This window comes from Odontesthes bonariensis, chromosome 10 (genome assembly GCF_027942865.1).
Source record: "Odontesthes bonariensis isolate fOdoBon6 chromosome 10, fOdoBon6.hap1, whole genome shotgun sequence".
NCBI classification, from domain to species: domain Eukaryota; kingdom Metazoa; phylum Chordata; class Actinopteri; order Atheriniformes; family Atherinopsidae; genus Odontesthes; species Odontesthes bonariensis.
This window is the reverse complement of record NC_134515.1, coordinates 26567338-26580505: the sequence shown is the minus strand read 5'-3', so window position 1 is coordinate 26580505 and position 13168 is coordinate 26567338. Positions and strand designations below refer to the sequence as shown.

Genomic DNA, 13168 nt, shown 5'->3' with positions numbered 1-13168 from the left:
AGTGTTCCCACGACACTCTCCTCAGTATCCTGCGAAGGGCTAGCAGCAGTGCTAACAGGGATCACATCAGTATCAGCGGCAGCTACCTTGTCCTGACGCTCCAGTGCTTCGTATTCTTCGTCCGATGCGTTGGGCTGTGGATTACTGATCTTCAAAAGTTTGGGATTGGGGAGGCTTTGAAAAAAAGACGAAATTCTCTTCTGCGACATGTTTGCTACTCTTTGCTACTCTTATTGAAACGTTCTACTCAGCGGGCTCGCGGGTTTTGTTTCGAGGAATCTCAATCACGTCAGGACAAAAGAAAATCTGATTGGCCACACAACAAATTTAATTTATTTAAATATTTATTTATTATTTTAAGAGCTAAGATATTGCCATCCCACTTCATGAACACAATATATAATATCAGCAGAGCGGAAAACAACAGTTTGAAATAAATAAATAAATAAATAGCCGTAGCTTTATTTTCATGTCAGTTTCGAAGCTCCGCCACCAGGGGGTGCTGCCGCACCTCCCGCACCCCCAGTTCCCGCGCCACTGTGCTTCCACCACGACCACAGCACCGGGTGCAGGGCCATCAAGTGCAGGGCCAGGGCCGTCAACATCCTCAGCAGCCCCCAGTGCATGAGTGTCTCCGTAGAACAGTGTAGGCCAAAAACAGAGGAAGAAGCTATCGAGGTGGATTCAGAGGTGGAGGATGAGGAGACGGACGTGATCCAGGGACAGATTGAGGAGGTCAGAATAGCCAGCCCGGTAAGAAGTAGGCTAATGTTAGGCGAAATGTTAGCAGAATGACGACATGTTTTTTTAATGGGAGGACTGAGGGCTCCCCGTGTGCGTGGAGACTTAAATGAGGTATTTATAGATAAACGACTGGTAGGCTACATCTTCACTACATCAGTATGGGGGAATTGATCATGCTGAAATGATTACTTACAGGTGCTGGCCAGTAAATTAGAATATCATCAAATAGTTGAATTATTTCAGTAATTCCACTCAAAACGTGAAACTTGTATACTGTATACTTTCCTTCCACACAGACTGATATATTTCAAGTGTTTATTCATTTTAGTTTTGATTATTATTACTGAAAGCTAATGAAAACACCAAATTCAGTATCTCAAAAAATTAGAATATTTTGAAAAGGTTCAATATAGAAGACACCTGGTGCCACACTAATCAGCTGATTAACTCAAAACACCTGCAAAGCCCTTTAAATGGTCTCTCAGTCTTGTTCTGAAGGCTACACAATCATGGGGAAGACTTCTGACTTGACAGTTGTCCAAAAGACGACCATTGACATCTTGCACAAGGAGGGCAAGACACAAAAGGTGATTGCTAAAGAGGCTGGCTGTTCGCAGAGCTCTGTGTCCAAGCACATTCATAGACAGGTGAAGGGACGGAAGAAATGTGGTAGAAAAAAGTGTACAAACAATGGGGATAACCGCACCCTGGAGAGAATTGTGAAACAAAACCCATTCAAGAATGTGGGGGAGATTCACAAAGAGTGGACTGCAGCTGGAGTCAGCGCTTCAAGAACCACCACGAAGAGACGCATGAAAGACATGGGTTTCAGCTGTCGCATCCCTTGTGTCAAGCCACTCTTGAACAACAGACAGCGTAAGAAGCGTCTCGCCTGGGCTAAGGACAAAAAGGACTGGACTGCTGCTGAGTGGTCCAAAGTTATGTTCTCTGATGAGAGTAAATTTTGCATTTCCTTTGGAAATCAAGGTCCCAGAGTCTGGAGGAAGAGCGGAGAAGCACAGAATCCACGTTGCATGAAGTCCAGTGTAAAGTTTCCACCGTCAGTGATGGTGTGGGGTGCCATGTCATCTGCCGGTGTTGGCCCACTCTGTTTTCTGAGGTCCAAGGTCAATGCAGCCGTCTACCAGGAAGTTTTAGAGCACTTCATGCTTCCTGCTGCTGACCAACTTTATGGAGATTCAGATTTCACTTTCCAACAGGACTTGGCACCTCCACACAGTGCCAAAACCACCAGTACCTGGTTTAAGGACCATGGTATCCCTGTCCTTGATTGGCCAGCAAACTCGCCTGACCTTAACCCCATAGAAAATCTATGGGGTATTGTGAAGAGAAAGATGCAATACGCTAGACCCAACAATGCAGAGGATCTGAAGGCGACTATCAGAGCAACCTGGGCCCTCATAACACCTGAGCAGTGCCACACACTGATCGACTCCATGCCACGCCGCATTAATGCAGTAATTGAGGCAAAAGGAGCCCCGACCAAGTATTGAGTGCTGTACATGCTCATACTTTTCATGTTCATACTTTTCAGTAGGCCAACATTTCTAAAAATACTTTTTTTTCATTGGCCTTAAGTAATATTCTAATTTTTTGAGATACAGAATTTGTAGTTTTCATTAGTTGTCACTTATAAATATCAAAATTAAAAGAAATAAACATTTCAGATACATCCGTCTGTGTGCAATGCATGAATATAATGTACAAGTTTCACTTTTTTTATGCAATTACTGAAATAATTCAACTTTTTGATGATATTCTAATTTACTGGCCAGCACCTGTATTTTATCCAGTCAGGCTGGAACACAAATAAAAAGCCTAGCCTGTTTTTTTGCACAACCTTGTTGGTTAGGAGGTGGTCACCGACTGTTGTGTGTTTGTGTGTGTGTGTGTGTGTGTGTGTGTGTCTGCACGTTTCTGTCACAGAGATCATTCAGTCTTTATTTTCAACTAATGCTATGAGTAGATTTACTTTATTTGAAGGTGTAAAAGTGGCATGCGCCTGTCATTAGCATTACAGTACTTAAACCATCATTAAAGCTGCGGTCGGCAACTTTTTTTTAGTCATATTAGCTTGAACTGTCATGGGATTCTGGAAGTAGAATATCAAATAGGCTGTTTAGGAAAAATAACGAAATCTGTAGCTCCCTCTGAAGCCTGTAATCATGCTTGCAAAAACCGAGCGCTCCCGGCTGTTTTTAACCAATCAAGTTAGGGTGGAGGAATCCTACCTATCAATCACAGCTTGTGCACACGCTGCTGAGCGTGAGTCTGCCCGCAGCCTGTGTGCGCTCACACTGGTGTGAACTCACGTGCACAACCTCATCCACAGAGGGGGAGGGGTTTGGGGGGCGATTCGGAGCTTGTTAGAGGTTGGGGGAGGGACCTGAAAGTTGTATCAGTTCGAATTTTCCGACTTTAGACTCGTAATTTTGAAAACCTGCCTACTGCAGCTTTAATGTAGGAAAGGCTATAACGTATCTAGTGCCATTCCATTTTGTAGGCTTATGTAAAGTTGACTGGTGTGCACATATTGCAAATACCCAATGACATCAGTCATAGATATCAAGTGTGTCATTTTAGCTTGTGATAACTATATTTTTTGCAGGTGTTACAGGTTACAGTTGCCCATGTAATATTAGTGAAACATTGCTTTGCTGAAATGGATTGGTAGGTAACCAGAGAAATACGAAATTAATATTCCTGCCTCGGTCATTTTCGGTCATTTTCAACCCGCCGCTACATCAAACACAGACTGAGGAGTTGCCTTTCTGCCAGCAAACTGGAAGTCTTTATGTTGATGGCCACTGTGAAAGATGCTTGTGTCCCTTGATACTGACACAGTGATTGGCAGAGAAGAGCGATTTAATGAAAAAACTGCTTTTGTAAGGTGAGGAGATTTATTTAAATGAATGCATTTGTGTTAGGATTTAATTGCATTTTTCACAGAAAGTGATGAGATTACTTGTGTGATCGTATAAATATTCATGGTGGGCCGCCATGGCCAAAAAATGCCCGGGCCATTTTTTGGTCCCAGTCCAGCCCTGTCCAGCCCTGTCCAGGCCTGTCGTAGGAGTTTTGTAAAATAATCCGCTGTTATTCCAATCAAGTTTGCTTGACTAATGGATTGTATATTTAATTACTTTGAAGCAAACATAAATAAATATATACATTATACCCCATAATGATGCTGACATTATTCTGTTTGACTTAAATAATGCACTAATTGAAGGTTAATTTGACTGTGTATATAACAAGGTCAATGGGAAGCGTAACCAGCGGCTGGCTTGCTACTTTTGGATGCCTTAGCGCGTCAGGCTCTTGGAAGAGACCGTGTAGATATCCTGCGGAGAAAGACGGATGGCTGACATCGCGATTTAGATTGCCAAGAACTGTGCTGCTGCAAATATGCAGCTTGCTAGAGACAACTCCAGAGAAAAACACACCGATCAAACCCAATTCCACCACACATCCAGGTCCTCACCACCCTTGGATTTTTGGCCACCGGAACCTTTCAGAGCGAGATTTGAGACAGATCGGGTGTGTCCCAGTCCTCTGTGAGTCATGCGCTCCCCTTGGTCATCAAAGCTCGCATCAGTTTATCACCCATGGTACATCAAATTCCCATACACCACTGTCCAACAAGTACAAATTAAGAGGGACTTTCATGCCTTGGCTGGACTGCCAAAACATAATCGGAGCAATAGACTGCACACATATATGCATCAAAGCACCCGTGCCGTTGTGCAGCGCACTGAGGTGAAGGCCAGGTGGGTGTGTCTCGATACAGCGGGGGGCAAACACTGCACTATAGCCCAGAGAAGGCATGCCAGATTTGCACAATATTGCCATGAACGAGGGTCTCCTACTACCTGAACCAGCCCAGGCAGACCAGAAGGTATGGTGGCAGAAGACCCCCCTCATGAACAACCCCATCAAAGAGCCATCATGATGAGGCAACAACTGGTTGCACGGCTTTAGTTGCAGTCAGCTCCTGGCCATGGCGAGACGTTTTTTTTTTTTTTTTAAGCCATTTTCATATCAAACCATTTCTTCTTTATTTCGGTGACATTACAAACTACATGTGGCACGGAATTAACAGCACTCGTAATTGCTTCCTATTTCTTCGCTTTAGCAGGTCCCGTAATTCCACTGCTGACATACTAAAAATGACAGATTTTCCTTTTTGGATCTCTGAAAGCAGAACTTCAGTCTAAGAGCCCCTAAAGTTGTTCTTTTCGCTCTTTCACCATTCTCATGACTCAACACTCAACAAGTCCTGATACAGGAGAGAGGAAGCGTAGCCTTATATGGTATAATTTTGGGCGTGGAGTATGCAAATCTACTATCCTCGTGCACGTGCACTTAAATACGCACGGGTGGCATTCATCATTTACGCAGGTCGTTTACACACTTTTAAGAGCGTTTGTTGAATCTGACGTGGCGTGTTCGTACGAGACCTTCGTACGAAAAAAGTAAGAGAAATTTAGAATAAAGATACGAAATTGTTCTTGCATGAGGCCCAATGTGCTGCTCATTATGAATGAAGATCGTTATCGAGGATAAGTTCCATCGAGCAAATTGGGTTTCTTTTCGTGGGTTGCAACCAGAATCTGAATTGTGGTTCTGAGACTTTCATTGGTACTTTTAAGAGTTCCATGGGGGAAATACCAAGCCATGCTCACTGCCTCTTTTGCTCATGTCTTCCAAACATATTAAAAAAATATATATTTTTGACATAATAACAATATTAAAACTTGATTGCCATCTGAGGGGGGCATAGTTTTAATTAAAGATTAATTAAAGCATTAAAATTCCATGTCAGCTGAATGTATTTCTGCTCTACAGTTCAGGATTACTCATGCATTCCATTAAAATTTCAAAGCATAAAAAAGTGGTGATTGTATTGTCTGAAATCCTTTCAATGGGCCACTTAAAACTAAACTGTTTGTGTTTTTTGTGCAAGCCCCATTGTCTTTTGTTATTTTCAAAATGCTAATCAATGCGTGGATATGTAACACTGAGAGAGTAGATTGAGATTTACAAAAAAATGTTAAAGAAATGTAGTAATCCATATTGATCTTATTATATCGCCACAGCATTCAATAAAGGATGGCGTGACAAGTGACATGAATGGCAAGGGAAGCTGCTGTATGGTATTACCATGACTTTGTTATCTGACCTTAGACCCCTGAAAATGGCAGATGTTGTACAGAGGATGGCTCAGGAAAGTCAGTAAGTTAATAAAACTTAGAGAAAAGAAGAAAAGGGATTTATTGCTGTCCTTGTTCATAATAAATTTCAATTAGGCAAATTCTGCTCTTTCGCTTCTCATGATAAAGCTACCTCGCCCCACCACGGCTTTTCACACTTCAAGCAGACTTTTAATGCCAAAGCTCTAACACAATATGTCAGACACACAAGATTTTACCATTTGTGCTTTCTCTGTTGCCATCACTTCGGCAGAAGATGAAAACTATCTAGTCTATTATTTGTTGTTACACTGGTGGTAGTATTCAGATATTTTTCTTCAAATGCAATCCAACATGGTTGATTTGAAATCAAATGATCAACTGACTTTACAGTTTAAGCTCTTTAGCTGAGAGGTTTTCAGCAAAGCTCAATGTTAAAGCTGTCTGTATCTAAATTTTACTGTTCACTTTACCTACTCTGATAATTGTGAAAGAAAAGCTCTCTAAAACCTGGACTTGAATGCCTCCTAATGCATACAAATACAGTTAGCAACTACTTGATAAAGAAATAAAACATTAGGGCATAGGTCAAGGACATGATGCGTATAAGAATATGAATATGTGGGGAAAAAAATCCATATTTTGTTTTTTTTGGATGCATTTTCTTTTCTAATTGTGGCTAGAATAATATTAAGCAATCCCATCTGAGCAGGCAAAAAAACACAACCTCAAAACTATCATTTGATAACAATGTAGCTTTACATTTACTCTCAAATCCATCTGCATTCAAACAATGATGAGAGCTCGAAACTCTTGGCCTGATGTCCATTAACCAGATATATGCTGGCTAAACTAGAAACCCCAAAACACTGGCCATAACGCCAAGAGGTTAAGTCCTCAGGCAATGGCCAAGTATGCGCATTCTGTTAGAGACCAAAAAACAAAGATATAAGAAACTGAATACTGGACTTAAAGGACACAAACACAACTCTAATGGAACAATAATTGTACTCTGTATCAGCTGGGTGTATAAGGAACTGTTTTGCAAACAAGTTTGCCAAGAGTACCTCTTTGATAAGAATGAGTCAACCTAATTTTTAGCTGCTTTCAAGTGGTCAAAGTTGATTAATGGAAAGTCACTTTTTATACAGATCTTTCACATGTTAAAGAAAATATGAACCTTGCACATTACGCAAATTTACGCCCATTTTAACAACAGAAGGAGCTGCAGGAAAGAGTGTGAGAGCAGGTCAGTTTCTACTGGCAACTGAACGACCCATCAAAACCAAAAAAAGTACAACTATTGCAAATGTTACGAAAACACCGAAAGAAAATGCTAAAAACTGAATCTGAGTAGTTGAAAGTGTGTAGTTACTATTGCGTATGCATAAAGTTCTTCCCGTGCGACTTCTTCTCTCGCTACTCATTTGGTGACGCGGTGCCATTTTCTCAGCAGCAGTGCCTACTGTTTGGTAAAAGACTGCAGTGAGTTCAGCGAGCCTGACGGGCCAATATAAGTGGTTAAGGCTCTGTGTCGATGTCGCAGTTTGCTCTTGCAGCGACCAGTGCAGCAAGCATAATCACAGCTTAACTCCACAGCATTTAACTGGCAGCTGTAGTTATAAGTTATTTTTAGATCCAGCTGTCAACAAATAAATTATATTTCATCAGAAATACTGAGTATGCCATTGATGTACATGTATCTCACGCCAGTTATTGGAACCCACAATACATCTTTCAGAGACTGAAATGCAACCCTTTCTGACGATATCCATGTAGACAGTTTGCATGGCAGGTGTCCTGATCATAACTTAAGGGATTCTGCGTGAGTTTTTGTTCAGTTGTGGCTCAGTAGTTAGCAGGATTTCACGGGCCTGTGTTGAAGAAATACTTTGACTTATCTGGCCCTGTTGGCATTATATGTATGCTTGTGATACTGTACGCTATATTGTTTAATTACCCCCCACAATGGCCCTGACAAAGCCAATTTTTAAAAACACTCACCACCCTGGACTGGAGCCAGCTGGGTTTCCTTCAGACTCCTTGGTACAGCATCATCATGGCTGTTGGCACCCTGGCAGCAGATGTGACATTGACACCACAGTGAGATGATTCTGTCCACTACCAACAGAGCTTTTTGACACCGAATACCTAGAGTTGCTCCTGGGATCTGTTTGTATTGCTACACACTAGGTTTGTATGATTTTAGTCTACTGTTAACAATCACGTACTCCTTCAAAAGGACAGTCAGGAAACAAAAACGGGATTATTCACCATCCAGCCTACTTTGTGATGCGTGTATCTTTCAGTCTGCCCAGCACAACACTGCTACACTGACATACTTCACTGTGCCATCCACAGATTTAGGGTCCCAATAAGCAGAGAATGAATGAATTATTGATCAGGCTACTAACAAAATCGGTTTTTAATTGTATGGAACCCCAGTTCGACAAAGACAACTGCAACACAGGCCTTGATTCAAAGTGCAAATCGATCACCCTCCCTGTACTTCAGCCTCGTCTTCAGCTTCACAGGAGATGAGTGCCAGTTTATGGAGAGCCAGCAAGCAGCTCTTGCTCCCTCCAGAGGACGGGGCCCCTCACAAATATCTGCTGAATATACCATCCTTTTTAGACACCAAAAAACGGCAATACTTCTTGCATTGAGACTGGTGCAACTTCAAAGGAAGAAAAGTCTCTGATCTTGCAAGTCAGAGATTTTTTTTTAACCATCAAAAGAAAGAAAAACACACACACACACACACACACACACACACACACACACACACACACACACACAAGGAAGTCGAAGTAAATGATAATTAAGTGCTGATTAATTTCATATCTGCACAGAGTTAAAAGCTAACATAGTTTCATCTAATTGTTCTCATAAGACATGTTGGTTTGTTTTTTTTGGTTTGTTTGCTTTGTTTAGTTTTTTCCCCCTCCAAACTCAAGCAAGCAAAAAGAAGGCTTTGATAACTTTGACATAGACAGGTCATCCACACAGGGCTGAAAAACGAATGAAATCTTTCAGGTGCGATTGTCTAAGAAGGCTTCACTGACTCGGGCTCTGGCAGCCAGCTGCAAGGTCTGGTCCTGGAGCCCTGAGGTAAATCTCGTTTAAATTCCCGATTAAACCGGCTGTTGGCATGACATAACAAGTTACATGTCGGCATCTAGCAGCCACAGCAACACTCATGAGTCGACAGGTGATGAGCGACCTATTCGAAAGGAGGGGGGGGGGGGTCATAAATTTCAACTCGTGAGAGCGATGGACGAGGCAACAATGCAGCCTGATGAGCTCCAGTCCAATTTGTTTGACTGAAACCCGCAACGCCCGATGTAAATCCTGGACGTGTCAACGAGCTTACCTTTTTCATTGTGTTGTAATCAGCTGCAGATGGGTGTCGGTCATACAGGAAGAGTTATCCAGCTTTTACATGCCTTAATGCCACCGTCAGCCGGCTGTTTATCTGTCTGGCTGGTAAACAAGACGACCCGATGTAACTGCTAGAAATATGATAGTCTTTTCTCTCTTTTTTTTTTTTATCCTTCAGACATAGGTGAAAAAATTCTCTGCGGTCATTGCGCGTCTGTCCTCTTCGCAGCACAGTGGTCTTCTGACAGCTGCTCACCGGTTTACACTGGGATCCATCGCGGCAGGGAAAACGCAGTTTGGAGGCTGCCGGTGATGCTGCAGCGTTTGCTCCGTCGAGACGCGGGATGAGAGAGGTGGGGGTGGGGGCATCCGAGGGCCCACGACAAAACAGCCAGCTCCGAAAATGAACTCATTGGACCTCGAAATCTCTGTCTCATGAGCAAACGGTGGTTGATGAATCATTAGGCACAGAGAGAGGCAACATGGGTGCGCGCTTGTGTTGTTTATTCTTCCTGTTCTTCAGGAGTGATGCTCATCTGTGATTCAAGGAGAGGGAAGAGGCATTTTAAAGGAAAATTTCATTCAAAAGCAGACCTTTCGTTGTTGCTGCTGTTTTCTTTTGGCTTTAGGCTTCGATCGAGACGATTTGACAGGTTATGTGTGACACTTTATAAAGTTGTTCTGCTTGAAACCCCGCAGCTTATCATAAATGCAAAAACAATCATTCGATTATTGATTAATTTGCAGAATAAGTTTAGCGCGTCCAAAATCAACAAGGCTCAAACATGCCCTGTAGTGGCCAAAAGAGCCTTATAGCTATTTTTCAAAACTTTTTTTTTTTAATGTTCCAGCAACAGATAAAACAAACGATATTTAGTTTTCAATCATAAAAAGTGAAGCAGGCCTTTACATTTGAGAGGCTTACACCAGAACATGTAACTGATTAACTTTGAATAAATATTTAAGTTCTTGTTTAAAGGCAGGGTAGGGGATCTTTTTCTGGAACATTTTTTTACATATTGCTTGAAATACTCTTCACACCCTCATTGCAACCAATTAATTAAAAGTTTTGACACAAATATGAAAAGTTTTAGTGGCCTCTAGAACATACAATCTAGGAAAAACAGTATCCAATCATTGTGAACGGACCGTTCACAATGATTGGATACTGATGCCGTCTATCAAACTGCAATCTGCTCCTCCCTCCCCCTCCCCCTCCTTCCCCCTGTGCGCGTACCCTGCTCCGTGAACGAATAGGGCTCGGGCACACGCGTTGCATTCTGGGATATGGTCGCCATATTGGAGGCACAATCTCGTAAACAAACCCTAAGGCAAGACGGAGATCAAGGACCAAACAGTGAGAGAAAAGTGAGAGAAAAGCATGTTAAAATCGAAGAAAGGATGTGGGATATACCGGGATACATTACAGAAGGAAGCCAGAGATCGGTACATACAGAAGATTGGCGTTTTAAACGGACTGGACCCTTATGAAATACCGAGCAAGGAATGGATTGTCGACGAAGATTTACTGCCTAAGTTCACCCTTTCGGACATAATTGCGTATATAGTATGTGGTGTCAGTGCTTATACTTTGCAACAGTTTCAATTATAATGACACTTTACACTTTTGTCATGTTACTCTACTTGTAAATAAATAATGAAACACACACACTTGGCTGTATCTCAAAGCATATTTATTTCAGACGACTTCAACTTTGCACAACACTCCTGCTCATGGTGGTCAGAGTACAACATACAGACACAATCTTGTCAAAGAATGTTTTGTCTTCACCTTCGCATGGCAAAACTATGTTGATAGGTACTTTTGCTGACAAAAAGGTGTATTGTTTCTGACAGTTCCAATCGCCCTTTCCATGTGAATTTGGAGATGGGCAATTTTCCTTGTATTTTCCACATTAAATTAAGATTAAGATCAGATTTATTGTCATGTATACATGCATACACACGAAATTTGTCCTCTGCTTTTAACCCATTTAGACATCCCTTGCTTCCAACTGACAGTGTCCTCTTGTGAAGGCGGGGATCTTTACCTCAGCACACAAAAGTCTGTAACTTACCAGAATGAAAATGCAGAGAACACACTCTCATCGACACCGGGATTGAGTGGAAAGTTATGCTTGGTCGTCTTACAGCAGCGATCCATGCTAGTCAACGACGCTTTGTTATCTCGGACACTTGGTCTCCGTGGGTGCGCCTCCAAGCAGGAAACCGGTAAAAAGATAAACCATTTACGATTTCCCCCCCATTCCTGTCACGGCTTACACTATTGCACCCCACGACACAGCAACGTGCGACCATAGTGGCAAAGACAATAAGTAAAATAGATAAACCAACGAAGAAAGTTCCGAGACCAGGCGGGAGTACGTCTGCGCGCAGTGGAAAACAATGTAAACAAAACAGTTCTGAGCCTCCAGTATGGCCGCCGCTCACGTAGTGACGTCACGTGCCCGAGCCCTATTATGTGTCCAGAAGCTTGGCAGGAAGCTAAACCAGAGCCAGCTTGGCTAGCACCTAGCATTATTAAACGTATAGTTAGCATAAACTAAATACTAAATACGGCAGCGATCGATGCTTGCTGTCAGAACAGCGCTCGTGCACCTTCGTGCACCTTCGTGCTCGTGCGCGTTCATGTACTCTAGAGGCGTGCCTTCGGGGGGAAAGTGACGAAAAGGGTTGGTACTTTTTACCTGTATATTTTCAAAATGCAGCTTCGCTGGACTCAAAATCCAGGATCTCCTACCCTACCTTTAATGGCAAATAATGTGACCGTTGAAATGTACATAGTTAAAATTTGACTTTCCATTCACTGTAAGGAGCTTATTTGAAGTCACAAATTCTTGGCAAGGAATGGATATTCATTTATGGTGATTTTAAAACATGCACTCATTCGCACACTGGGACAACATACAGTCGTGTGAAAAAGAGAGTAGGCTCTCTTTAATTTCTAAGGTTTTATTAATCAAAGAATCATCCGGTCTTTACCAGGTCTTAATAAGTAAATACAACCTCAGATGAACAACAACGCATTTGTCGTTATTTATTGAAGAAAAACTGAGCTAAAATGCAGAAGCAGTGCGTAAAAACAAAGTGCATCTTTACTGTATTAAGATGGAAAATGGCAGCCAGGTGCAGCTGATCAAATGGCACCTGATTAGCTGATCATCAGCAGCTGCGAGAAAGCAGAAGTTTTGGAAGTTTTTTGATCTGGAACGTTCAGGTGTGTGTTAGCAAAATGCCACGGAGAAAAGAAATGATCACGTATTTACCTAATTTAAAGATCTGGTAAGGACCAAATTATGTGCTGATAAGTACCTTTTTGCCGATAACAGACAGAATGGTCTTATCTTTGGCATACACAACCCTTTGTTAATTTTTCCCAAAACCAGCTGAAATATGGCGTGTGACCACAGGACACGTGTCCAGTGTCTTTCTGCTACTGTGAAGTGAGCTCATACCCTAAGAACTAGGAATCGTCTTTGTGCATTTGATGAATTTCTTCCTCTTTGGAAATACACCTTCCAGTTACATTTATGGATGGAGATGTGGACTGTCTTGAGTGGTTATGTTTTTCAGCAGAGCTGTGGACTCGAGTGGGATGACTTGGACTCCAGTCAGACTCGAGTCATGATTTTGCCGACTTCTGACTTGACTTGATGGAATCAGAAAGGACTCTGAAGTCGAATTTAACATCAATGACTAGCGAATTCACTCAGACTTGAGCCTTTTGACTTGAAAATACTTGAAATTACAGAGCAAATAAAAAGCTTTAATGTGTATTTTTTTTAAAGTTTCTCATACTTTATTCAAAT

General features: G+C 42.0%; 1 protein-coding gene across 2 annotated transcripts in view; it reads right to left on the bottom strand.

The window, feature by feature from the left end:
- dlgap4a (discs, large (Drosophila) homolog-associated protein 4a) overlaps positions 1 to 9825 on the bottom strand; it is a 114726-nt gene extending 104901 nt beyond the window's left edge. Inside the window, exons 1-2 of one of the 2 annotated variants that reach the window (XM_075474960.1) lie at positions 9331 to 9825; positions 7962 to 8031 (exon numbers count right to left, since the gene is read on the bottom strand). The gene's annotated coding sequence lies outside the window, so the exon portion shown is untranslated. The remainder of the gene's footprint in view (positions 1 to 7961; positions 8032 to 9330) is intronic. The other variant, XM_075474958.1, reaches the window with a different exon arrangement.
- Positions 9826 to 13168: the final 3343 nt, after the last annotated feature.